The sequence below is a fragment of the Lactuca virosa genome, chromosome 4 (assembly GCF_052849685.1).
Source record: "Lactuca virosa cultivar CGN04683 chromosome 4, Lactuca_virosa_CGN04683_v6, whole genome shotgun sequence".
Classification (NCBI taxonomy): Eukaryota; Viridiplantae; Streptophyta; class Magnoliopsida; order Asterales; family Asteraceae; genus Lactuca; species Lactuca virosa.
In genome coordinates, this window is record NC_136429.1 from 212160152 (window position 1) to 212186236 (window position 26085).

Genomic DNA, 26085 nt, shown 5'->3' on the forward strand with positions numbered 1-26085 from the left:
ACTGGGATGTTACAGTTATCCTAATATATTTGAGTAAAAATGTTATATTTTAAGATATACAATACTTAATATGCTTTGAAATATTCAATTATAATTAAAATCGGAGTTAAGATGCAAAAGGAAAAGAAAGGAGCTAAAAGAGACACAAAAAGGATGTTGTTGGACAGCCTGACCTCTCTTCAGTGTTTTGAACATATCTCATAACTTGTAACTTCGATTGATGAGATTCAAGATGCTCTGGAAACTAGTCAAAATTTCAGACAACTTTTGTGTTTGAGAAAAATTCTGATTCCCAGTTCCCACGTCGCGGCAAAGCCATTTCCACGGTGTGGCAGCATCAGAAATTTTCGTGGACGTGAAGAATCCAGCTCCCACGGCGTGGGAATTTTTTTTCCATGCTGTTGCGACCCTAAAACCTATAAATAAAGTTGAAAATTAGCCTTAATGATATATCTTTTATTACACTTCGACTTGGGCATCAAGAAAACTCAAAGGAGTCGTTAAGCTGATTTGGAGCGAAGATCTGAAGGATTAGAGAGTCGTGCTAGAAATAATTTGGTTTGCTGTTTTGACCACGATTAGCATTCCGTTATGATTTTCATAATTTTTACTTTATGATTCAGGGCTTCAAAACCCTATTTCTTTGTGTTAGACTAGATTAGTCGTTGAGATTATGGATTAATTTGGTATTCAGATTATTTATTTTTATTTAATTTATTATGTTTGGTTGATAAAAGATCTTATGTGCTAAAGTTTCAATATTTTCTATTTATTGTTGGGTATTGTTAGGTTTAGATGATCAATCTAGCTTGATGTGCTTGAATCATATGATTTTATGAATTATAAATTTGTATTACTAGTGTTTGATTGAAACCTAGGGTTAAATAGTAAAGTTTGTAATTTTAAATTGTAAGAATACACGTGATGATCAATCTTGTGTAGTAGCTTCATGATCTTTGCTGCTAATAATTCAAGTCTCTCATAATACGAACTGAACACTAATTTTTAGGATAATTAGTTCACTTGATCACTACAATTAAAAGTCTTGAAACATCAAAGGATTAGTTGTCTAGAAGTGGAAGCTAGTCATATTAGGAATCAGTGAATAATGAATGAATATCACTTATTTTAGTAATTATCTATGATTTTGAGATGTAAATTTTTCTAAACCAAAGTAACTGAAGTGATTCGTTTCCTGTTAGTTTATCTCGTTAGTTTAGTTATTGCTTATTTGAGATTTAATAATACCCCCCCCCATTTTACTGCTTTCTTTTTATTTAGAATAACTTATAATAAAATATTTTAATGTTTATTCATTACTGTTCCCCTTGAGTTTGACACTCCTGCTTATCACAACTATACTATACTCGATCGGGTTCGCTGTCTATAAGGTGTGGTTAGATGCGATAGACTAGGAATTATATATAAAATTAGTTCATTAAAAATACACATCACCGAGATTCCTCAATCTTCAAGTCCATTTGATTATCGTAGCCCCAATCATCTCTGCTCCACGCTAGTCTTCTAAAAATCTAAAATTATACTCAAAGACTAGAAAGTACCCGATATAGATAAAAAATAAGAAAAAGGAAAATATGCATGATGATTAACTAAAATTAAAATGAAATATGCTAAAATAAATTATAAAAAGAAGTAAATAAAATGAACCTATCAGCTGCCCTTGATCCTGCATGTGCTCCGCACACCCCCAACATGTATTTCTAGGATCACCTGCTCGGATTCTTCCTTGCTCAAACAATTGAGCCACAACGTGGAATACCCTTTTCGGTATAGCCTCCCTGTAAAGATGGTGTACTTAGCTGCATTGACCCGTATCTTTTGTGCTTCTTTCTCGCAAGTGGGCAAAGTATTGTTTTGAAGGATTTCACAAAGGGAGTCATCCAAGAGTATTCTATATATCGTATATTCATTGCATGTTTCTGTTCCTCATCAATACATCTTTCCAGTAAGATTTTCACTAAAACTTTTTTGGAGAGATGGTTGAACACCACCGACACTAATTTACTCAAGGCATTTGCCTCCTTATTCTTGGATCGAGGGATTTATTCTTAGATCGAGGGATTTGAGAAATTTGAAACTCCTTAAATTTTTTGATTAACTTTTTCACCTTTGCTAAATACTTTTTGATGTGTGTTTCCTTAGCTTCGTATTCCCCATTAATTTGATTGGCGAACAACATCGAGTCTCCAAATGCACTTATCTTTGCTACGTTCATGATAATAGCTAATTGTAATCCAACCAATAATGTTTCATACCCTACTTCTTTATTAGAGAAATTGAAGTTAAAACGGAAGGTAAATTTTATCTTCTCTCCTGAAGGGCTTGTTAAGATGACCCCTGCTCCCGAACCACCACGACTAGATGCTCCATTGGTATGTAATATCCACTGGTCCGAGATTATGTTTTCCTTTGTAATTTGAGGCATCATGCCTACCAAGGATGAAAGTCTCATCAGGAAAATTTCAGTACCAAGCTCTTTTACGGCACAAACATTCGTTTTTCCATCTTCAGGCATTTCCGTTAGGAAGTCTGTCCAAGCTTGAGCCTTAATGCTCACTCTCGGATTGTAGGAAATGTCATATCCTCCTAACTCTATTTCACACTTGGTCATTCGTCCTGATTTCTCAGGTTGCATCAAATCTGTCATATCGGATGATTAGTTAATACCAAAATTGGTTGTGCCTGAAAATACATGTATAACCGCTTCGTCGTGTAGATTAAAGAGAGAGTTAACTTCTCAATTATTTAGTAAATTAGTTTTTCTCCGTGAAGCATTCGACTGATGAAGTACGCAAGAACTTGCTTCATTTATTTTTCCACGATAAGGATTGCACTTATATCCTCTATATTAGTGGACAAATAGACAATCAGAGGTTCGTTCACCATCTGACCGACCAATGTTGGTAAGTTCTAAAAATCTTGCTTCAGCTTTAGGAATGATTCTTCTACCTCTTCCATCCACGTGATATAATTCTTCCTAACATGTCCTTTTAACGAATAGAAGAAGGGCATAAACTGTTCTTCCGATTTAGCTAAAAATCTTCCAAAGCAGCTAGCTTCCCATTTAAGCTCTATACACCTTTGACCGAATTTGTAGTCTTCATGTTTAGCAACGCTTTTACTTTATCCGAGTTAGTTTTTATTCGTGAATTGGTTATGATATGTCCCAGGAAATTGCCTTTATGTTCCCCAAACACACACTTCTTAAGATTAAGCTTCATGTTCGTCTCTCACAACCGAACTAAATTTCCTTCCACATCTCCCAAGAAATTTTGACACCCCATTACTTTTAATGACCATATCATCCACATATACCTCAATATTTCTTCTAATTTGGCGTTCGAAGACTTGATTCACCAATATTTGATAGGTTGCCCCTGCATTCATTAAGCCGAACAACATTTTCCGATAACAGAAAGTTCCTCGATCTGTGTGGAAAGATGTCTCGTCTTCGTCTTCTTTGGCCATTTTCACTTGGTAGTACCCTTTATAAGCATCTAAAATGGATTTCCATTTGTATCCGCCCAACGATTCTATTTTTTGTTCTATTTTGGGTAGGGCATAACTGTCCTTTAGACATGTTTTTTCTTTTTAAAGTCTGTGAAATCCAAATACATTCTCATTTTCTCGTCGCTTTTCTTCATCCAAATTGGATTATCAATCCGTTTTGGGAATTACGTAGCCCTTACTACCCCTGTTGCCACTAAATCTAACACTTCTTTGTTAATCGTTTTATTTCTTTCCTTCGCCATTGTTCTCTTTTTTGTTTAGCAGACACATGATCAGGATTAATTGTAACGACCTAGATTTTCTAATATCTAATCTAAGGGATATATCAAAGTTTTATCTAACAAGTGCATAATTCTACTCTAATTAAAACCTTTATGTATGTCACAACTGGAAATTTCAAGTCCAAAAAAAAAACAAGCCAAAGGAGTCCCGTATATGTAATAGTTATAGCTATACTATTATTGTGTTTTGGTAATGTAATATTTGATAATTATACTACCCTAAAGTCTCCTAAGTCAATGCAAACAATAAGAAATTTAAGTTACGTCAAGATGTTGATCATATCAACATAAAACCAACACATTAAAGTTCATGTCCATTCTTGACCATGAACACTTCCCTAGGAAGCACCCAAGGCCGTAAACCCTACTTATGGGCCATGGTTGGCCGTTAACAACTTCTAAGAGGCCACTTTGGCCGTAAACCACCTCAAACCACCAAGCCTTGACCGTGAACCACCCTAAGCATCAAAGACTTGACCGTGAACACCATTCTAGGCCACTTTTAGGACGTGAACACCATAAGGGACCCCCATTAGACCGTAAACCACCTTTGGTGGACTTCTATTAGACCATAAACCTTAGTTTAAGGTCCATTTAGACTGTGAACCCCTTTCCAATTCAAGGGTGTTTACGGATTGTGAGCTGTTGATTAGCTATTTCCAATACAAATCTCAGTAACCTATGTATTACCCAGCGGTTAACCAAGAAAACATCTTATCAATTTCCTTATCCCATATGAAGGGGTGTAAACCCCATTTCTCATTCTACAACTTCATTTCACTTTCTGTGAATTCTCTCAAGAACTCAAGTCTTAGCTCCAAAAGCCATTTCTTCACAATTCTTCCTAGTCTTTGGTAAGTAATTCATGCCTAGTAAATGGTTCATACATTTAGTTATTGTGATTCTTCTACTCACACATAAATTTATGTGTCAACAACCTTATGCTAGCAAAAATCCTCAAGAAGTTCATCCAACACATCAAGTGTTCTAGGCTCAAATTTTCCACCTCGTCTCTTCAACTACACTACCTTCTACCTAAGGTGAGCTTCATACCCCTATTTTTGAGTTTTTCATTGTTTTTGGGGGAGGATACAAGTCATGGTCTTGTTGAAATCTTGATATAATTGCTTGATATGCATGTATGTTATGTTATATGTGTTATAAAACTCCTTAGATGAAGTCCAAAAACTCGAGATTTTGGTTAAGTCTCAAGAGTTTGGACTATATTTCCACATCTTGTTTGTTAGTTTGAAACAAAAACTAGTGTTTATTGGAAACTATGAACTAATCCATATCACCATATGCAAAGAACCAAAAGGAATTGCTTCAAAAATTGTTTTAAACAAAGTTGTTGTCCTAACAATTTGGGTGATGTAATATTTCGAAAATATTAATATTTTGGACCATTTTCGGCCATATGTATATATATATATATATATATATATATATATATATATATATATATATATATATAGGGAAGGGTTATTTGGAAAACAAAAAAACCCTAAAAAAACCCTAAAAATTATAAAAATGCATAAAAAAATACCAAGACATCACAATACTTTTTTTTGAATTTTTTTATCAAAAAATCGCAGCATTTTTTACAATTTCGCTGAAAAAAAATCAATTTTTTTTTTATGAAAAAAAAAATTTTCTGCGATTTTGACCTAAAAGTTGCGATTTTTTGATAAAAAATTCAAAAAAAAGTCTTGTGATCTCTAAGTATTTTTTTTATGCATTTTAATGATTTTTAGGGTTTTTTTTAGAGTTTTTTGTTTTCCATAGAACCTAACATATATATATATATATATATATATATATATATATATATATATATATATATATATATATATATATATATATATATATATAAGGGTGATTTTGGAACATGGATAAATTTGAGTAATTATTGAACATTTCGATTTCTAAAGGACCAAAAACGAAATGATTGGATAAATAAGGGTCTTTTAAACATTTTCCTAAATACGAGTCCAAAATGGATATTTTAGAAGAAATGGGCCATTTTCAACATTTCTTGTATTTTTGGATCACTCATGACACCTTTTGATAAATGTGGGTCTGATTTAATAATTTATAAAAGAAGGGCCATTTTTGCCAACGTCGATAATATTGAGTCATGTTTGATAAATATGATTCAAAGTGAATTATTTTCAATAAACGAAATAAAACGAAACACCTAGTCAACGAGTACAACCAAGGCTTCAAAACGAAACGAAACACCTAGTCAACGAGTACAACTAATGTTATGAAACGAAACGAAACACCTAGTCAACGAGTACAACTATTGTTATTTATTAAATAAATAACGGATTTCAACTATTTGCGTAAATATCAGTTAGTATTCTAGTCAGACGCATCTTCACCGTACCTATATATACTAGCGTACGTTTTAAGTCCTGTAAGAGTTATAACCAGAGTCTCATGGAGGGAGAGCGGGAATTTGTGTATAGATCTATACGGGGTTGACACCCCGCACCTTCGTTGTTCGCTACAGCTACATCGGCCAGTCTAGGGTGACAAATGTCTTAAACGAAACTGACGCCTGAAGAAACGTCTAGACAGGCACTCCGTCATATTAGTATGGTTATAACGACTCACTAGAATACAACAATATTATTAGAAATTTACATGGGAACACATTACAAATAGTTAGCACATTGTGTTGAACCTCCCCAGGCATGGTATTGACTGTCTGCATTCGTTGTGTCGATCGTCCACGTGCATTGTGCGGATTGTCCACAAACACCGTTAACTACTCACACCACACCGATCTTAGGGTTTTAAGACCACAAACGATTACACAATATATGCGGATTACACCTTTTGATTATAAACGATTATGGTTTGGTTAATTCAAAACAACTTTATCACACAAGTCTTAGGGTCTTAAGACTGCTATTTTTGTATATCAGAAAATATAGGATTTTCTGGAGAAAACGATTTTGTACAATCTTCGAAAATGGTAAAATAAAACACACATGCAACTATACTTGACCGGAAATAAGAACTTACAACTATTTTGACAAGAAAATATTGGATTTTCTGGGTTTCTCAACTATCACAAATTTTTATACAAACTTGCTTATGAACTCACCAACATATTTTATGTTGACGCTTTTCAAACGACTTGTATTCTCAGGAAATCAGTAAGCAGGTTTATGGAAAGAGGACTCGGGATCATTTTGCTGTAGTTTGGAACTTACTTACTAATGTCTCTTTTGTGTAAATTTGAGAACCAATACAAGATGTAAAACAATGTAAGTTTGTTATCTTAATGTATGATGTTTGGATTTGCTATGTTTTATTTATATTCAATTGTTATGATACTGCACAATAAAGTCACCCGCCTCCGGACGTTTCCGTTGTTCTGGTCCACGGGTGTGACAATATCCCAGGATAAATCACGGGTTTACTATAAAAATCTATCTATTTACATAAACAACATGGAATATAATAAATATCAACCTACTATCTAATTCTAATGATTAAACTTATAAATACGAACGAATACTAAGACTTAGTAATATTCGTGTTTAAGTTATTTTAAAAGGGGATTTGAAGTGTCAATCAAAGAGCTGGCTTTCTTGCGAGTCTTCCACATGTATCATGTGAGTGCATAGTTACTTTCAAGAACATGATTTTAATATAAAGTATTTATTTAAAAGTATTAATTATTTGTTGAAAGTTTATTTGTCAATTAATCACTTATTATCTGCAATATTTGTTAAATGTATATTTGATAACATATAATGTGTGAACCAAATATGGTTAATTATGTGTTAAATGTTTATATGATAATCTTAGAAATAAGTATTATTACTTAAAAGATTATTGTAAATTAAAATACCTGATATTTTGTGTTACAAATATACACTAACTTACGACAGTGTTGTCTAAACAAAGTTAGTATTAAATGTTGATTTCAAAGATTGTAATCTAGTCTAAGTTTAAAACTAAAACATATAAAGAATATTTGTTAAGTTGGATAAAAGAATAGTTGTATATTGTATTGCGATAGTATGAAATAAATAGGAAACTGTTTTTGGAAATTGATTACAAACATTATAGTCTTACCTAGTAAAGATATAAGATCTATAAAGGATGCTTAGTTCGAGATAAATCTAAAGAGTGTTTAGTTACACTATGTATTGTAAAAACATTACATAGGCATGAAATTGTGTTGATTACAGGATTTTTAATCTTGTCTAGTTATACACTAGGACTTAAAGGGGATGCTTAGTTCAATTAAGTTTAGATATTGGATAACATCATATTAAGGGTGTGTGTTATAGGAACGGAGAGTAGAATTGTAATACCCGTTTTATAAACTTGTGTTGTATTATGTAGATATAATCTCAGTATGAGTATTATGTATTTTCTATGGTTAAGTTGAGTATTATAGTGTAAATATATAAGTGGTTTGATCATAGAGATTAAATAAGTAAAAATTATGTTTTGTTGGAACCCACGACGTCGCGATCATAAGGCCACGATGTGGAGATTGTTAGTCAATTTACGTAATATGAATAATGAAAGCAATGTACTTTGATAATGCCACGACATGGAGGAGTTTAGCCACAACGTGTAAAAGTAGATTGCCTGCTATTTTTAGTGACAGATTGTGGAACGTCGCGAAAGAAAGGTGTCGTAAAAGAAAAAACGCCAGGATGTGGTGAGTATTATGCCACGATGTGGCAACGAAAACATGTCAAAAGAGAGAGACCTATAATCAGGTCAGTTCATCTATCACTCCCAAAAACACACCCAAAGTGCAACTTCACCTACATAAACCTTATATGTTTGATCTTTGAGGAGCTTTTCAAATTAGAGTGTTATTTTGATGATCTAAGGTAAGAATCACTACTTCTAAACATCTAATTTTGATTTTAGGGCTAATTATGATGCATTGGAAGAAACCCTAGGTGAAAATATATGAACTTGAATGTTGGAATTAAGTTAATAGATGATGCTCTATACCCTAATTACAATTTATTTCAATGATTTAAAACCTATATACGTGAATTGGAGATTTATATGAGAAATTAAGTTCATGGGATTTAAGGTTCATGGGTAAAGGGTGTGACTTAATGAATTAAGTCCTTGAGTGATGAAATATATTGGTATATGATGTTCATAACAAATAACATGAGTCTTTTATGAGTATTAACCACTTGATATATGTTTAGATTCTTGGCATATGTTAAGATGGTGATATGATCTTATAAATAGAAAATTGATATATGTATGAGTTAAGTCATATAAATGACTTAATAAATGATATGTATGAGTTGATTTGAATAGGAAATCTAGAGAAGAGGTTGAACAAGTCACTTCCAAGCTTGGAGTATCACCCACATAAGCCTCGAACAACGTGAGTAACTTTGACTCACTTATGATATTGTTAATATAAAAAGTAAAGTTTAATCTTTATAAGTAATTGAATAATTAGATATGAACTATATGAATTGTGTATTGTACGATAGTGTAAATAAGAGTTGATTGAGTATGAGAAGTACACATGATATATCCATGAGAGATGATTGGATTATTTTATGTTGAGATCATTGAGATAAAGATGATTATTGAGATTATGATGAGTTGATGATGTATCTATGAGGGATAAATAAAACATATACGTTGGATGAATTTCCTAATGAGACTATACAAAAAAGATATGAGATGTACAAACTCATAAGAGATGATTGAGTTTGATATGAAGAGGCCGTTTACTTGTTAAGGAAAGATCATAAATATTGAGAATTGTTGATGAACTGGTATAACTGAGATGAAAAGAGTTGGTTAATAATACTTTATGTGTTATTGCATATGATTATAATTGAGTTAAATATGACAAGATTATTTTTTATTCACTAACCTTCCAAGCTTATTGTTTTGATGTTATTATGATTGCGGGTACAAGTAAAACGGATAAAGGAAAGAGTGTGATACGGTAGCCATACAATCTTTTGACAACTAAACTTTTATGATGTATTTTGATATTTTGTAAAAAACCTGGATCGATCCTGTTAATCCTCTTTTGGATGTGTATGATAATGAATTGTAAATTAAGTTAATGTAATGTAAACTCTTGTTGTTTAAAAAAAAGAGTAAATTACTGAAATGGTCCATGTGGTTTAGGTAAAATTGCGTGTTTAGTCCCTAACTTTTTTTTGCACTCGTACAGTCCTCAAGGTTTCATTTTATTACGCGCCTGGTCCCTATTGACGTTTTCTGTCACTCTTTTCCGTTAAGTATATCACGTTCCTGGCACACTAAGGGTATATTCGTCCTTTTATTTGAAAACCCTTTTTGAAGGTTGTGTAACATGTTCCTCTCTCTCTATTCTAATCACTTTCACTTCATCTTTCTCCATCTTTTTTCTTCATCTTTGTAACAACAAAGCAACAATAAGAACCCTAATGGCATGAAATTGCAGTTGTGGTCACCCAACTGTATTAAGAACTAAAAACATCGACATACTTGTTTTCAATTCCCACATACCGTCAACATAACATTTTTATCAATTAACCCTTTTTCTTGCAAAATACTAATTGTATTAAGCACTAAATACATGGAGATAATTGTTTTCAATTCCCACAGACCATCAACATAATTGTCAACTCCCACAAAATAAAGCAAAAGTCCTATAAATCACATCGACTAAATTACAACTTGTAAATTAGGATCGCCACAAAAAAAACCCAACTGAAGAGTAGTAGCATCCTCAACTTCAAATTCTGATCTTCAAGCTTTGATAGAAGTGAAAGGTCAGCTCTTGCATGATCAGACTCATCTTCATCAACCCAGCCAACAAAACCACAAGTTGTAACCTGCAAATTTGATAATTTGGCCTTCGTCAAAGGTTTTTTTACTAATGGGGTTTGGTTAAAAAATTACCTTGTTGGTACAAGCATAGAATCGGCGTCCAGGGTTCTTCTTCGTCGTTGATGTTCGTATTACAGTTGGGTACCACAACTGCAATTTCGTGCCATTAGGGTTCTTATTGTTGCTTTGTTGTTGCAGAGAAGAAGAAAAAAGACGGAGAAAGATGAAGTGAAAGTGATTAGAATAGAGATAGAGAAGCATGTTACACAACCTTCAAAAAGGGTTTTCAAATAAAAGGACGAATATACCCTTAGTGTGCCAGGCACGTGATATACTTAACGGAGAAGAGTGACATAAAACGTCAATAGGGACCAGGCGCGTAATAAAATGAAACCTTGAGGACTGTACGAGTGCAAAAAAAAAGTTAGGGACTAAACACACAATTTTTCCTAAACCACAGGGACCATTTCAATAATTTACTCAAAAAAAATTTGAGTGTACTTTATGTTAGTCGGGTGTTACAAGTTGGTATCAGAGCTTGATGTTTAAGTGAAATTTGGGTTTTAAATGAGTTTTTACCTGAAACTTAAACCAAAATAAGTAAGTTAAGATGGATACTTCACACTATCTGTATACTTGTAATGAGTAATAATGAGAGAACAATGTGATATAGATGTTGCGATGATCATGATTTATATTTTGATATTAAACTAAATTGTTGAAGTTTTTGTTAAAGATGGTGGATACCCGTAACATAGGTGGATCACATGGAAGGGTCAGTTTTCGTGATGGACAAGAAAGATCACAAGGCTCTGTATGCCAAGGAGGAAACGAAAGGCCACCCGAACTACCCCCAAAACTTAGAGCAACAATTGTAGAAGAAGTAACCAAAGCCCTCTGAGATGTGTTTCCTACTCTCCTGGATGCTCGGGAAGATTCAAATCAGAAGCGAAAGCAAGATAAGATCCCAAAAGATGTTAATAAAGAGAAACAATGCGAGACAAGTGGCGAGGGCCAAAGAGGGGAGACTTCAAATAAGATGTGGGTACACTTTTAAAGCATTCATGAATTGTAAACCCACGGAGTCTTCAGGAAGAGATGACCCGATAACAGCTATAAAATGGTTGACACATACTGAGAAGAAGTTTCGTACTAGTAAATGTGCGAAAAAAGATAAGGTGGACTCTGCCACCAACTTGTTGGCTGGATCAGCCCACTACTAGTGTAAAATGGTCAGTGGTACTTTGGGAGAAGAGTTAGTGGCTATGCTGACTTGGGAGTAATTCAAAGTAAATTTTTTTGAAGAATAATGTTCTCATACTACAATGCGACAATACTGAAAAGAGAAAGATCTACAATATCGATGGGGACTGCGGACTCAGATCGGTTAATTTATACGAGATTACAAGTATACCACTTTCCCTCAAGTAGTAGACGCTGCAAGAGATCGTGAGATAGAAATGAGACGTCAAGATCAAGAAAGGGAAAGAGGTGGAAATAGGGAAACAAAAGGAGAAAAGCATTATTGGGAAAGCGACACCGAAGGATCCTCGAAAAGAGGAAAAGTGTCAAGAAAACCGTATTCCACCGAGTCAAGAAGAGATGATAGCAGATGGTGTGAGAGGTGTCACAAAAAGCATGTGGGAAATTGCGACATCAGTTTTGTTCCATTGGAATTTTTCTAGTGCGGGAAGACATGACACACTGCAAGAAACTATTCAGCGAGTAAACCACTATGTTTGAATTGCGGAGAAAGTGGTTACTTTTATGCAGATTGCCCGAAGGCGAAAACTGAGGTGCCGAGAAATGTCAGGAAAAAAAAAGAGGAGAACCAAAGGATGTGAAGAAAAATGAGGAAATGGGCATGGTTACGAGAGCACGGGCTTTCCAGATGACTACTGAAGAAGCTAGAGACAAACCCAATATTGTATGAGGTATGTTTAATTTAAACTCACTCCGAGTACGTGTTATATTTGATTCTAGTCCAACATTTTCATTTGTGTTGAGTCAATTTGCTGAAAAACTAAACATACCGCTAGTCCCATTAAACAAGAGTATTATAGCAGAAATGATTGATGGGAGTTGGATCCTAGTTAAATATCAGTATTCAGATTCTTGGTTTGAAATTGACGGGAATATTTACCCTACCAATTTGAAACCAATAACTACCAAAGAGGTTAAAGTTGTCGTGGGGATGGATTGGTTGGCAGTTAATAAGGTACGATTTATTTGTGATGAGAAATTGCTTGTTATTGAGCCCCCGAGTGGATCTAAAATATTTATATGAGGATAAAGGCGATTTTAGAAGGTCCCGATAATTTCTATGGCGTGAGCTAGAAATGATATTCAGAAAGGAGGAGCATCGTTTGATGAGCAAAAATATAACTATCAACTTTTAAATTTATAAACCTAACTAACTTAACTAAATAATGCTCCTATAGGCATTGTACCTAGTTGGATTATAGTATAGTTGGGTAAGTCGGGGTGTCGATCACAGGGAACAAAATTCTAATTAAAAAATAACTACTAATAATTAACTAAATAAAACAAGTAAATTGGGGGGGTTTTTTTTTTACTGATTTTGCAAGTTCAACTAACTTAAATCAAACAAATAACGACTAAGCAAATAAAGAAAACGGTTTTTATGTACTCTTGTTAGTTCTCAATTCCCTTTTCCCTATGGTTGATTTCTACTAGACAATTTATATTGGTTTCCAATTAATTAATACTAGTTACTATGATTTAGAATTCTAATGTTTCCTAATTTATGAACTACTATGCAATGATCAAGCACAAGTTGAACACAAAACTGATATAAAGATAAATTTATGAAATTAGGAACTACTAATATATGATCAACATAGCAATTCAAGCACATAATATGGATAATTAATTATATGTAACACAACCAAAGTTATTAACTTTATTTGCCTAACTCTATGATTTGTTCAATCACAAGATCTAATTATTTAATGGTCATAAACAACTGGAAATCAAATTAATGCAGCTAGAATGATCATCTACTACACATAACTTGAATGAAAGGTAATAAAGACTAAAACTTTAACATGCTAGGGTTATAATTCATCAAACACAAGAAAATCCAAATAAATTGTCATAAAAGCATGAAATCAACACATAGTTTCAAGGTTCATCATCCCTAACAAAAGTTTAGGGTGATTAGCCTATAACTAAATCAAAAACACACAAAAATCAAAGGTAACTAGAATAGACATGATAAAATTCTAGAAAAAGCGAATGAATTGATGATGTTTTCTTCTAGATCTCTTGAAAACTTGAATGCAATTTGAATTCTTCACTCCCTAGGGTTTCCTGAAGGTTTTTAGTCGTAAACCTTAGCTTAGATCTCCAGCCAATCTCTCAAATTTGACCTAAAGTATGGATATATATAGTTGCCTAAAATCTAGCCACCACGTCGTAGTAAATGGCACCACGTCGTGGTATTCATAGAAATCTCGTATTCTCCAAGTCAGATCAAGAATCGCGAAGTTTCGATTTACCACGTCGTGGTAGTTGGGAATCAACATTTTCTCAAAACACGAAATTCGTCCGAAATTTTGTCTAGTTTTCCAGATCATTTTGAATCTCATCAATCAGAGTTACGAGTCATGAGATATGGCCAAAATACTGACGAGTGTTCAAGCTTTCCAACAACATTCTTTTTGTGTCTTCTTCTTCCCTAAGCTCGCATTTTCCTGCTTCCAGCTTCCATATTGCTTCTAAGCATGTCTTTTATGCTACATAACATATATTAGACATAATAAGTACATTTTGTTCTATAAGCATAAATATAGCATAAAATATTAAGATAATGCATAAAATATTAAGACAATGTATGAAATATATGACTAAATATGTACATATCAGCATTCGTTGCCTATGTGTCACAATTGATAACAGAAAAATGAGAAATAATTGATGTTGAAATAGTGAGAGAATATCTGGAAGTTTTTCTGGAAGAATTATCGGGATTACCACTTGATGGGTGAGTAAAGTTTGTTATTGATTTGGTTCATGGATCATGCTCGATAGCCCGAGCACCTTATCGATTAATGATATTGCCATATTTATACACATTTTAGGCAATATTTTAATGCATTTTGATTAATATTTTGGTTATTTTCAAAGATATATGGTACTTATGAGATTGAATTATATTTTGCAGCCAAAAGGAACATTCTTGAAGAAAAAGGACCAAAAGCAACACAAATTGGAACATTGGAGGGTTGGAGCTTAAAAGGAAAAGATTCTAGCTGAAAAGTCAATCTCACCACGTGAGGAATCACTTCTCATGACGTGAGCCTCAAAATTCTAGAAGATACATTCGGGAAGTCAGAGTCTGTGTTCGATACGGATTACAACCGAGCTCACGACGTGAGGTGCCTTACCTCACGACATGAGAGGCATAATTACCAAAACTATATATAATCCTTGGCACTTACGATTTTGAGAGTTTTTTTTGGAGACTTGGAGGGTTTAAAGAACAATTTATGGAGGAAGTTTAATCAGAGAAACCAAGTCTAAAGCATTGGAGGAAGGAGAATTACTAAAAGAGTTAGAGATTGAATATTATAATCATCACTTTAGTTTGGTACATTTAATCTTGTCTTTATTTATTGGATTTATGTGTGTGATTTCAGCCATGAGTAGTTGCATCTAGCTGCTTTCTGTTTAGCTAGATGAAGCTTCAACTTTATGGATTAGTTTAATTAATTATGGATTTTAATAATTGGTTATGTGCTTGTGTTTGATTATTAATACCTAGCATGTTAATATTTGATACTTTAATTGCTTGAATTCATGTTCTGTGTAGCTTAGTGACCATTAAATTACATGAACTTGACACCTAGTGATTTAGTGACCATTGAATCGCTAGAGCTAGGATCGACCAAATCTTATATAAGTAATTGAAGTAATTAAATTTAGTTGTGCTAGAGAACATAAATTATGACCATAATTGTGTTTGTTTAATAAATCTTACATAGCCCCATTCATAATCCATAACTGATTCTGTGTTTGATTGTGTTTGACCATACATAGTTTTACATGAATTAGTGAAACATTAGTAAATTTGGACTCAAGTTACTAATAATATAAAATTTAGTAACCAACTTTATAATCCATAATTAGTAGCTAACCATAGTGGATAAGTGGATTCGAACTAAACACAAGTGTTTTTAGTAATTGATTGAATTTGATAGTTAAGTAATTAAGTTTGTCTGAACTTACAAAATTAGATAAAAACCTAATTAACTTTTGCTTGTTTTAGATTAATTTTTAGTAGTTAAATTAGTTGATTAAATTTGTTCCCTGTGTTCGATACCCGACTGTTAGTGTTATATTATTTGCGAAAAGGTACACTGCCTTAAGTCGTAATAGTTTGTTAGATAGTTGGTAAAACTAGTAGGTGTCGCAATATTCCGACATCAATTAGCACCGTCAGAAATGGAGGAACTCCGTAATCAACTATAAGAATTGATGGACCGAGGATTTATATGTCCTAGTTCGTCGTTGTGGGGTGCACCTTTCTTGTTTGTCAAAAAGAAAGACGACACTATGCGTATATGTATCGATTACCGAGAACTGAACAAGATTACAATGAATAATCGTTATCCGTTACCACGTATAGATGATTTATTTGATCAAATCCAAGGTGCTTCGTTTTTTTCAAAAAATGATTTAAGACCGGGCTATCACTAATTAAAAGTGAGGGAGTCGGATATTCCAAAAACCACTTTTCGAACCCGGTACGGTCATTACGAATTTCTGGTAATGATGTTTGGTCTAACGAATGCCCCTGTAGCATTTAAGGACTTAATGAATAGAGTTTGTCGTCCGTTTTTAGATAAATTCATAATTATGTTTATAGACAAAATTTTATATATTCAAGAATTCGAGAAGAACACCGATAGCATTTGCAACAGATTTTAGAGATATTACGAAAAGAGAAATTATTCTATAAATTATCTAAATGTGAGTTTTAGCTTCGAGAAATCCAATTTTTGTGCCATATTATTAGCAAAAATGGTATACAAGTGGACCAACGAAGATTGAAGTAGTAATGAAATGGGATCCTCTAAAGAATCCATCAGAGATCTGTGGCTTTCTCGGATTAGCAGGGTATTACCGATGGCTTGTAGAAAATTTCTCTTTTATTGCAACATTGTTAACAAAGCTAACGGGGAAAAATGAAAAGTTTGTTTAGACTAATATCCAACAACAGGCGTTCCAACAATTAAAAGAGACTTTCTGTCGAGCTCCAGTGTTAGCCTTACCACAAGGTGGAGATGATTTAGTTGTATATATTGATGCTTCTCGAGTGGGTCTTGGATATGTTATAATGCATAGAAGTCGAGTACTTGCTTACGCGTCAAGACAGTTGAAACTGTTGGATTAGGTGTCTAAGCCCATAACTATAATTGGTATGTACTTGACCCGAGAGTAGCATGGTCCATTTGGGTTGCCTTCACCAGGACAATTTGATTGGATGGACTTTTGAGAAAAGGTTATTTATGACTTATTAATATATTAGAAGTTCTAATATATTAATATGAAATCATATGATTTAATTAGTATTGATCAAGAATTAATTTGGAATTAATTTAGTGATCAAAAGAGACTAATTAAATTAATGGGAACTAATTGTGTAAATTAGTTATATATATGTTTTGGGCTTATGATACATGATGGACTAAGTTTATGGAAGAATCCATAAAGAGTTAGCCCACTTGAATCATGGATCATGGATAATAAGCCCAAGAGTATGGATTAGGGTTTACCCATGACTCTTGGATTCCTAACATATATATAGAGCACCCCATAGCTAAAATGACAACCCTAACGTTCTATGAGTTCATGGGAGGCGATTTCTAGTGCAAGGATATTCTCTCTCAAAAGTCTTCCTTTGTTCATGGTGTTTGTAAACCATTTGAGGTGCAACACTTGAGGTACTAAGTTCTTAAAAGGCCAATGTCTACAAGCTACAACAAAGAGGTAATCTTCTAACTCATTTCTATGATGTTTATGTCAAATTATATGCTAGTTGTAGGCTTAATGCTTTGGAAACAATATTTCATGTATAATTAGAGAAAATATAGATCCAAGGCATTTAGGGTTGTATGTGCACCATAGGATGTTGTAGTATACCAAAACCCAACAGTGGTATCAAAGACAAGGGTTGTTTTCTATTATATTTGATACTTGCTTAAGATGTGACAACCCGATATTTCGAGTCAATGTAATGTTCAAAAAGTCAAATATTATAAACTATTTTGAATCAATAAAAATAGCGTAAAAAATGAAGTGTTCTAAAGTCTCAATTGGGATACAGAAAGTGTTAGATATCGCGTTAAGGTTTTCAGAAATATAAAGAACACTCAAATCCGAGTTATAACGAAGAAGTTATGATCAATCAAAAATCCGCGACACAGCCGGTAAAACACCGTTAAGCGTAGAAAGTAAAATCTCAATAAAATACTTTTTAGCCTTAGGTATCTAAACGAAAGTCGTAGATTAGGTTAAACCGTGAGCATACATAAAAAGAACGCCCAAATCTGACTTCGTATTAGGAAGTTATGATTTTTCTAAGTTTCGGAACAACAGTAGACAGCTAAAAACTCGAAATAGAGATCGAGCGAATTTTAGCCGACGCGACCTAAACGAGTATCGAAGATCTCGACAATGGTAATACAACGGAAAAAAGACAGACGAAAACGGACGTCGGATGAAGAAGTTATGGGTTTTTAACGGACTTTTCCAGTCCCGGCCAGTTAAAATTATATTATTAAAAATAAAGTCATAATTTGCCTATGAAGTCTAAACAAGAGTTGTAGAGTATATTCTCACCTTCGCGTGCATATAAAGAACGTCGAAAACGAAGCTCGTACGCGAAAGTTACGGATTTTACAAGTTTTGGGCACACACTTCGAGGCGGGTCCGAAGGGAACGCCCTGCGTTCCGACGGAACGCGCCGCGTTCGTGCTCGCAGACCTGACTCTTCGTCGTCTCATCCGAGGTTCGTAAGCGATGACGTAATTCAGCTTCGGAACGCGCTGCGTTCAGGGGAACGCCCTGCGCTACCTGAGTAAAGTCTCGTTTTCTTCAAATCGTCACACTTTCCAGGTGAGTTCATACCCCTACATTTTCACGTCTTTTTCATGTTTTAGGGGGGGAAATACAAGTGAAACACGAGAAAAACTTAGGTTCAAATACGCACCATTATATATGCTCTCGAATATTTTACTTACATCCTGCTTATAAATGTTAAACAACGTTAATACCCAAGTTATACCTTACATGCAAAGTTGGTATTACGTCAAGTTTTTATCACCAAATGGAACACACTTTTGAAAAACTATAATAGGTATAGTTTACGAAATATTCATGACAACTTCACATAAACACGATAAAAAGGAAATACTTTTATTTACAAGTAATGTGGACTTTTCATTCCGTAAATCTATTGATACTAAGTTTTGTGAGACATCTGGCTTCACCGTACTCTCGAGTACGCATTTCAAGTCTTGTATTATAAACCATAATCTCTTGTAGGGAGAGCGTGATACTTGTGTATAGATCTATACGGGATTGACAATCCCGCACCTAAACTGTTAGCTACAGTTAGACCGGCAGGTCTGGGGTGACAAACGTCATAACACGGCAACGCCTGATGAACGTTGTTACAGGCAGTCTGGGTCAATAGCATGGTTATAAATCTCACATGGAATATCGAAATATTTTGATTTACGAGACTCTTAAATGCATTCAGTGTTACATTATATATGTATAAATCCACTTTCACCATTTTAGCATAAAAGATACTATTGCATCCCAGCCTTTGGCACTTTTTCAAACTATCACACATACATAGAAAATATTGGATTTTCTGGAAAACACGTTCAGTTATTTTACCGAAAGACATACAAATTTTAGTACAAAAACGCTTATGAACTCACAAACTTAATTGTTGACACTTTTTCGAAACTACTTGTATTTCTCAGGGAATCAGTAATACAGGTAACCATCAGCTTTTGGAGAAGGAACGCTAAGGCGTCTGTTATCAAAACATTTTAAATCATCATATTTGTAATATTCTTTTGAAACATGTATTACATGAAACGATGTAACTTTTATTATATTTATGATGGTTGGGTTACTTTCTTTACAAATATTCAATTGTTATGATACTACGTGAAGTCATCCACCCCCGAATGTTTCCGCCATTCTGGTTTGGGGGTGTGACAGATTGGTATCAGAGCATTGTTTATAGTGAACTAAGTATATCGAACCACATAAGATATATACAAACTATAAATGCAAAGGGACTAAAACCCTATGACAAAACGTTTCATAAACGATACTTTTAATAAATTAAAATGATATATTTTTTTTAAAGTATAAGTACACGCGTGCATCGGTCTCGTATCATAACTAAAATTTTACAAAAGTATTAAGGCAAGTTGCGACACTACGATTAGGCCTCGGGGTATGTAAGCAGATCGAGAATAAATATAGCCTGATCAACTATATTTATCCTGGATGTGACCAACGTATGTCGAGGAATGGTCATAGTGGGAAACAAGTCGAAAACTTACCAAACGAAATACTAGAATCAAACTTACAAATTTGAAATACTATAGGAGTATTTTATAAAACCATAAGAACTATACAAATCGTGCGAACCTCGATATTTAGTTAAAATTAGGAATCGTCAAATAAATAAAAAAAATTATTTATCAAAAGTTACCTTTTACTCCCAAATTTTTATATAATTCTCTTGCCTCTATTTCTCGACTAGACAAAATGGCAGGATTTCACATTCCCGGGGATCCCTACTACCCTAACCAGGGTAATGGAGGCTGGATTGAGGAGGACCCAGAGGAAGATCCCGAAGAGGATCCCGAGGAAGAGCCAGAAGAGGATTCCGAAGAGGATCCCGAGGAAGACCTAGATAAAGAGTCAGGAGAGGAAGGAGATGGTGGGAGCACTGACTCGGAACCCGAGATCTACAATCCTCCCCAAGGAGCAGCAAATCCCCAAAGGAACTTCCAGGGCCCGACGCCCCGCTGGGCTGTGGATCTGAAGCGATGGAGCAGAGAGTAAGGGCAACGCCCACCCTACGGCATGGCACGAGGCTTTTATAACCTCAGCAACGGGGGTTCGGATGACAGGGCACTCCCTGTCATGGTTCGTCGCATTGCCAACCAAGGCAAGCAAGCAAGAGTAAATGCCAGCCAACTCTTGGACATTGGGGCCACCGCTGCTGTCACTGCGGTACGTCTTCGTCGTCTGGACGAAGAACATGAGCGGACAATAGAGCACACCTTTTCCCTTCAGAAGGACATTACTGCTTCTAGAGCCGAAGTAAGGGAATTCCGTAAGAACCAAGTCGTAATGGAGAGACGCATCATCGAGGCAGAACGTCAAGTCACTAACTCTGGTAGTGGCAAACTCCATGGGTTGGGAGAACCTGAAGCAAATGCTACTGCGAGAGTACTGCCCAAGGAGCGAGATCCAGAAGCTTGAACAGGAGCTTTGGAGATTGTCTATGGTGGGCTCGGACATCACAACCTATACAAATAGGTTCAGTGATTTGACAATATTTTGCCCAGGGATGATGGCCCCAGAAAGCAAGAAGGTGGAAAGGTATGTCTGGGGGCCGTCGCCTCGCTTCGAGGAAGTGTGCTAGCTTCGAAACCCCCGACGTTCGACAGTGCCAAACAACTGGCACAGTCCCTCGTCGATCAAGGGGTCTGCCAAGATGTCATGACCTTCGTCCCGGAACCAACCAAAGGAAACAACAACAATAACGGCAATGCCAACAACAACAACAACAAGAAGTTTTGGAACAAGAGGAAGGGTCAAACTTCGCAAGAACCTTCAAAGAAGCAAATAGTGGCGGTCCATGCCGCTACTTCCCCCACTGCTGTCCCTGTTACCCCTAAGCCGGTAAAACAATATGCTGGAAACCTACCAAAGTGCAACAAATGCAATTACCATCACAACGGGAATTGTCGGGAGGTGCACTATAAAAACTGCGACAGGAAAGGGCACACTGCCCGTTTCTGTAAGGCACCAGCTCGACCAATCACCCAAGTTCCTGGTACTGGAGTGAGCCAGGCATGTTATGGGTGTGGGGAAACTGGGCACTACAAGAGAGATTGCTCTAAGGCAAAGAATGTTGGCGGTGTAGGAAGAGTGCTGGCAACAGGGCAGAACGAGGCAATGGCCGATCCCACAGTGGTTACGGGTACGTTTCTCCTCAACAACATTTATGCATGCATACTCTTTGACTGTGGTGCGGAGAGAAGTTTCGTGAGTCATAAATTCAAACACTTACTTAATCAAAAACCCCAAGCACTTAATAAGATCTTTACAGTAGAAATGGCAAACGGTAAGACAGAAAGCACAAACGATATGTACATAGGTTGCACGTTAGATTTAAATGAACACTCGTTCCAAATCGATCTAATGCTGATCACCATAAGAAGCTTTGATGTCATCATCGGTATGGATTGGTTAAGCCTTCACCATGCCGATATACTTTGTCACGAAAGGGTCGTTCGCCTTAATCTGCCAATCGGCAAAACTCTTATCATTTATGGGGATAAACCCGGTACCAATTTACAAATCATCTCTTGCGTCAAAGCCCGAAAATACCTTCACAAAGAATATTATGCCTTCCTAACCCACGTGGTAGACCAGAAACAAGAAGTGAAAGACATTAAACATATTCCGGAAGTCTGCAATTTCCCCGACATTTTCCCTGAAGATCTTCCAGGAGTCCCACCAGAACGTCAAGTCGAGTTCAGGATCGACTTGATTCGCGGAGCTACCCCAGTAGCAAAATTGTCGTACCGTCTAGCACCGGCAGAAATGCAGGAATTATCCAGCCAACTGAACGAGCTTCTAAGCAAAGGATTTATCAGACCGAGCTTCTCACCTTGGGGAGCACCGGTTTTGTTCGTAAAGAAGAAGGACGGATCTTTTCGCATGTGCATCGATTACCGGGAACTGAACAAACTCACGATCAAGAACCGATACCCCTTACAGCGCATAGACGATCTGTTCGACCAACTACAAGGAGCGAGCTACTTCTCAAAGATCGATTTAAGATCTGGGTATCACCAGCTGCGAGTTCTGGAAGGAGACATTCCCAAAACGGCATTCCAAACTCGCTATGGTCACTACGAGTTTGTAGTGATGCCCTTTGGATTGACAAATGCACCGGCGGTGTTCATGGACTTGATGAACCGAGTGTGTCATCCTTTCCTGGACAAATTTGTGATCGTGTTCATAGATGATATACTCATCTATTCAAGGAGCAAGGAGGAACATAGCCAACACCTCCGTCTGGTCTTAGAAACATTAAGGACAGAGAAGCTATACGCAAAATTCTCAAAGTGCGAATTTTGGATTCGGAAAGTAGATTTCCTAGGTCACGTGGTCAGCAAGGAGGAGATACACGTGGACCCTTCCAAAATCAAGGCAATCGAGAACTGGACAACTCCAAGGACTCCAACAGAAATCCGACAATTTTTGGGCCTCGCTGGGTATTACCGGAGGTTCATACAAAACTTCTCGAAGATTCCTAAGCCACTTACCACCTTGACTCAGAAGGGTGTAACCTTCAGCTGGGGAGAAAAACAAGACGTTGCATTCCAAACACTAAAGTGAGCCCTATGCAGCGCACCTATATTATCTTTGCCGGAAGGAACAGAAGACTTTGTGGTCTACTGCGATGCGTCAAACCAGGGACTTGGATGTGTCCTAATGCAATGAGGGAAGGTCATCGCATACGCCTCGAGACAACGCAATACGCACGAGGTCAACTATACCACGCACGATCTCGAACTAGGAGCAGTCGTTTTCGCTCTAAAGATTTGGAGGCACTATCTCTACGGCACGAAATGTACAATCTTCACCGATCATAAAAGCCTTCAACACATCCTCAATCAAAAGGAACTCAACATGAGACAAAGGCGGTGGGTAGAACTACTAAACGATTACGAATGCGAAATTCGTTATCATCCCGAGAAAGCTAGTGTAGTAGCTGATGCCCTCAGCCGAAAGGAATACTCGGGCCGCCGAGTGAAATCTTTAACTATAACGATCCATTCACACCTGTCCACACAAATCAAGGAAGCTCAAATAGAAGCCTTGAAATCCAAAAATGTGGTGGATGAAGCCTTAATAGGAATGGATAAGAATCTTGAAGTTAAGGATGACGGAGTTCGTTACTTCATGAATCGGATCTGGACGCCAAAGTTTGGCGGATTCAGAGATGTTGTCATGAATGAAGCCCATAAGACTCGATACTCCATACATCCTGGATCGGATAAGATGTATCTGGATCTCAAGAACCTGTATTGGTGGCCAAACATGAAAGCCGAAATCGCTACCTATGTAGGCAAATGTCTGACTTGCGCCAAAGTCAAGGTGGAGTACCAAAAGCCCTCGGGATTGTTGCAACAACCGGAAATACCCGAGTGGAAGTGGGAGCGGATAACCATGGATTTTATAACCAAGTTACCCAAGACAGCAGGTGGATTTGACACCATCTGGGTGATCGTCGACCGGTTAACCAAATCCGCGCACTTCCTACCAATAAAGGAAACAGATAAGTTGGAGAAACTAACTAGAACATACATCAGGGAGATTGTACGACTGCATGGTGTACCAATATCCTTTATCTCGGACCGAGATAGTAGATTCACCTCGAGGTTCTGGCAGTCACTACAAAAATCTCTAGGAACGAGACTGGACATGAGTACCGCCTACCATCCACAGACCGACGGTCAGAGTGAGAGGACCATTCAAGCCTTGGAAGATATGCTAAGAGCTTGTGTGATGGATTTTGGTAAAGCTTGGGATACCCATTTACCATTGGTTGAGTTCTCGTACAACAATAGCTATCACACTAGCATCAAGGTTGCTCCATTTGAAGCCCTCTACGGCCGTAAGTGCAGATCACCCCTGTGCTGGGCTGAAGTGGGTGACACGCAACTAGCAAAAGGTCAAGTACCCGACAGCACTCTCACTGGACCGGAAATCATAAGGGAGACTACAGCGAAGATTGTCCAAATCCGAGAACGACTGAAGGCTTCAAGAGACAGACAAAAGAGTTATGCGGATAAAAGACGGAAACCTTTGGAATTCCAGGTTGGGGACCGGGTACTATTGAAAGTATCACCCTGGAAGGGTTTAATAAGTTTTGGAAAAAGTGGGAAACTAAACCCAAGGTATATCGGACCATTCGAGATCCTTGCCAGGTTTAATAACGTACACCCTACCTTTCACGTGTCGAACCTAAAGAAGTGCTTATTCGATGACACCCTCGTCATCCCTCTGGACAAAATTGAAATCAACGAGAGTCTCCACTTCGTAGAAGAGCCAGTACAGATCATGGATCGGGAAATTAAAAGAACTAAACAAAGCCGCATACCCATTGTGAAGGTCCGTTGGAATGCCAAGCGAGGACCTGAATACACCTGCGAACGCGAGGATCAGATGAAACAAAAGTACCCACATCTTTTTCCTACTCCATAAACTCTATCTTAGATTAAATTTCGGGACGAAATTCCCTCTAACGGGGGGATGATGTGACAACCCGATATTTCGAGTCAATGTAATGTTCAAAAAGTCAAATATTATAAACTATTTTGAATCAATAAAAATAGCGTAAAAAATGAAGTGTTCTAAAGTCTCAATTGGGATACAGAAAGTGTTAGATATCGCGTTAAGGTTTTCAGAAATATAAAGAACACTCAAATCCGAGTTATAACGAAGAAGTTATGATCAATCAAAAATCCGCGACACAGTCGGTAAAACACCGTTAAGCGTAGAAAGTAAAATCTCAATAAAATACTTTTTAGCCTTAGGTATCTAAACGAAAGTCGTAGATTAGGTTAAACCGTGAGCATACACAAAAAGAACGCCCAAATCTGACTTCGTATGAGGAAGTTATGATTTTTCTAAGTTTCGGAACAACAATAGACAGCTAAAAACTCAAAATAGAGATCGAGCGACTTTTAGCCGACGCGACCTAAACGAGTATCGAATATCTCGACAATGGTAATACAACGGTAAAAAGACAGACGAAAACGGACGTCGGATGAAGAAGTTATGGATTTTTAACGGACTTTTCCAGTCCCGGCCAGTTAAAATTATATTATTAAAAATAAAGTCAAAATTTGCCATTGAAGTCTAAACAAGAGTTGTAGAGTATATTCTCACCTTCGCGTGCATATAAAGAACGTCGAAAACGGAGCTCGTACGTGAAAGTTATGGATTTTACACGTTTTGGGCACACACTTCGAGGCGGGTCCGAAGGGAACGCCCTGCGTTCCGAGGGAACGCGCCGCGTTCGTGCTCGCAGACCTGACTCTTCTCCGTCCCATCCGAGGTT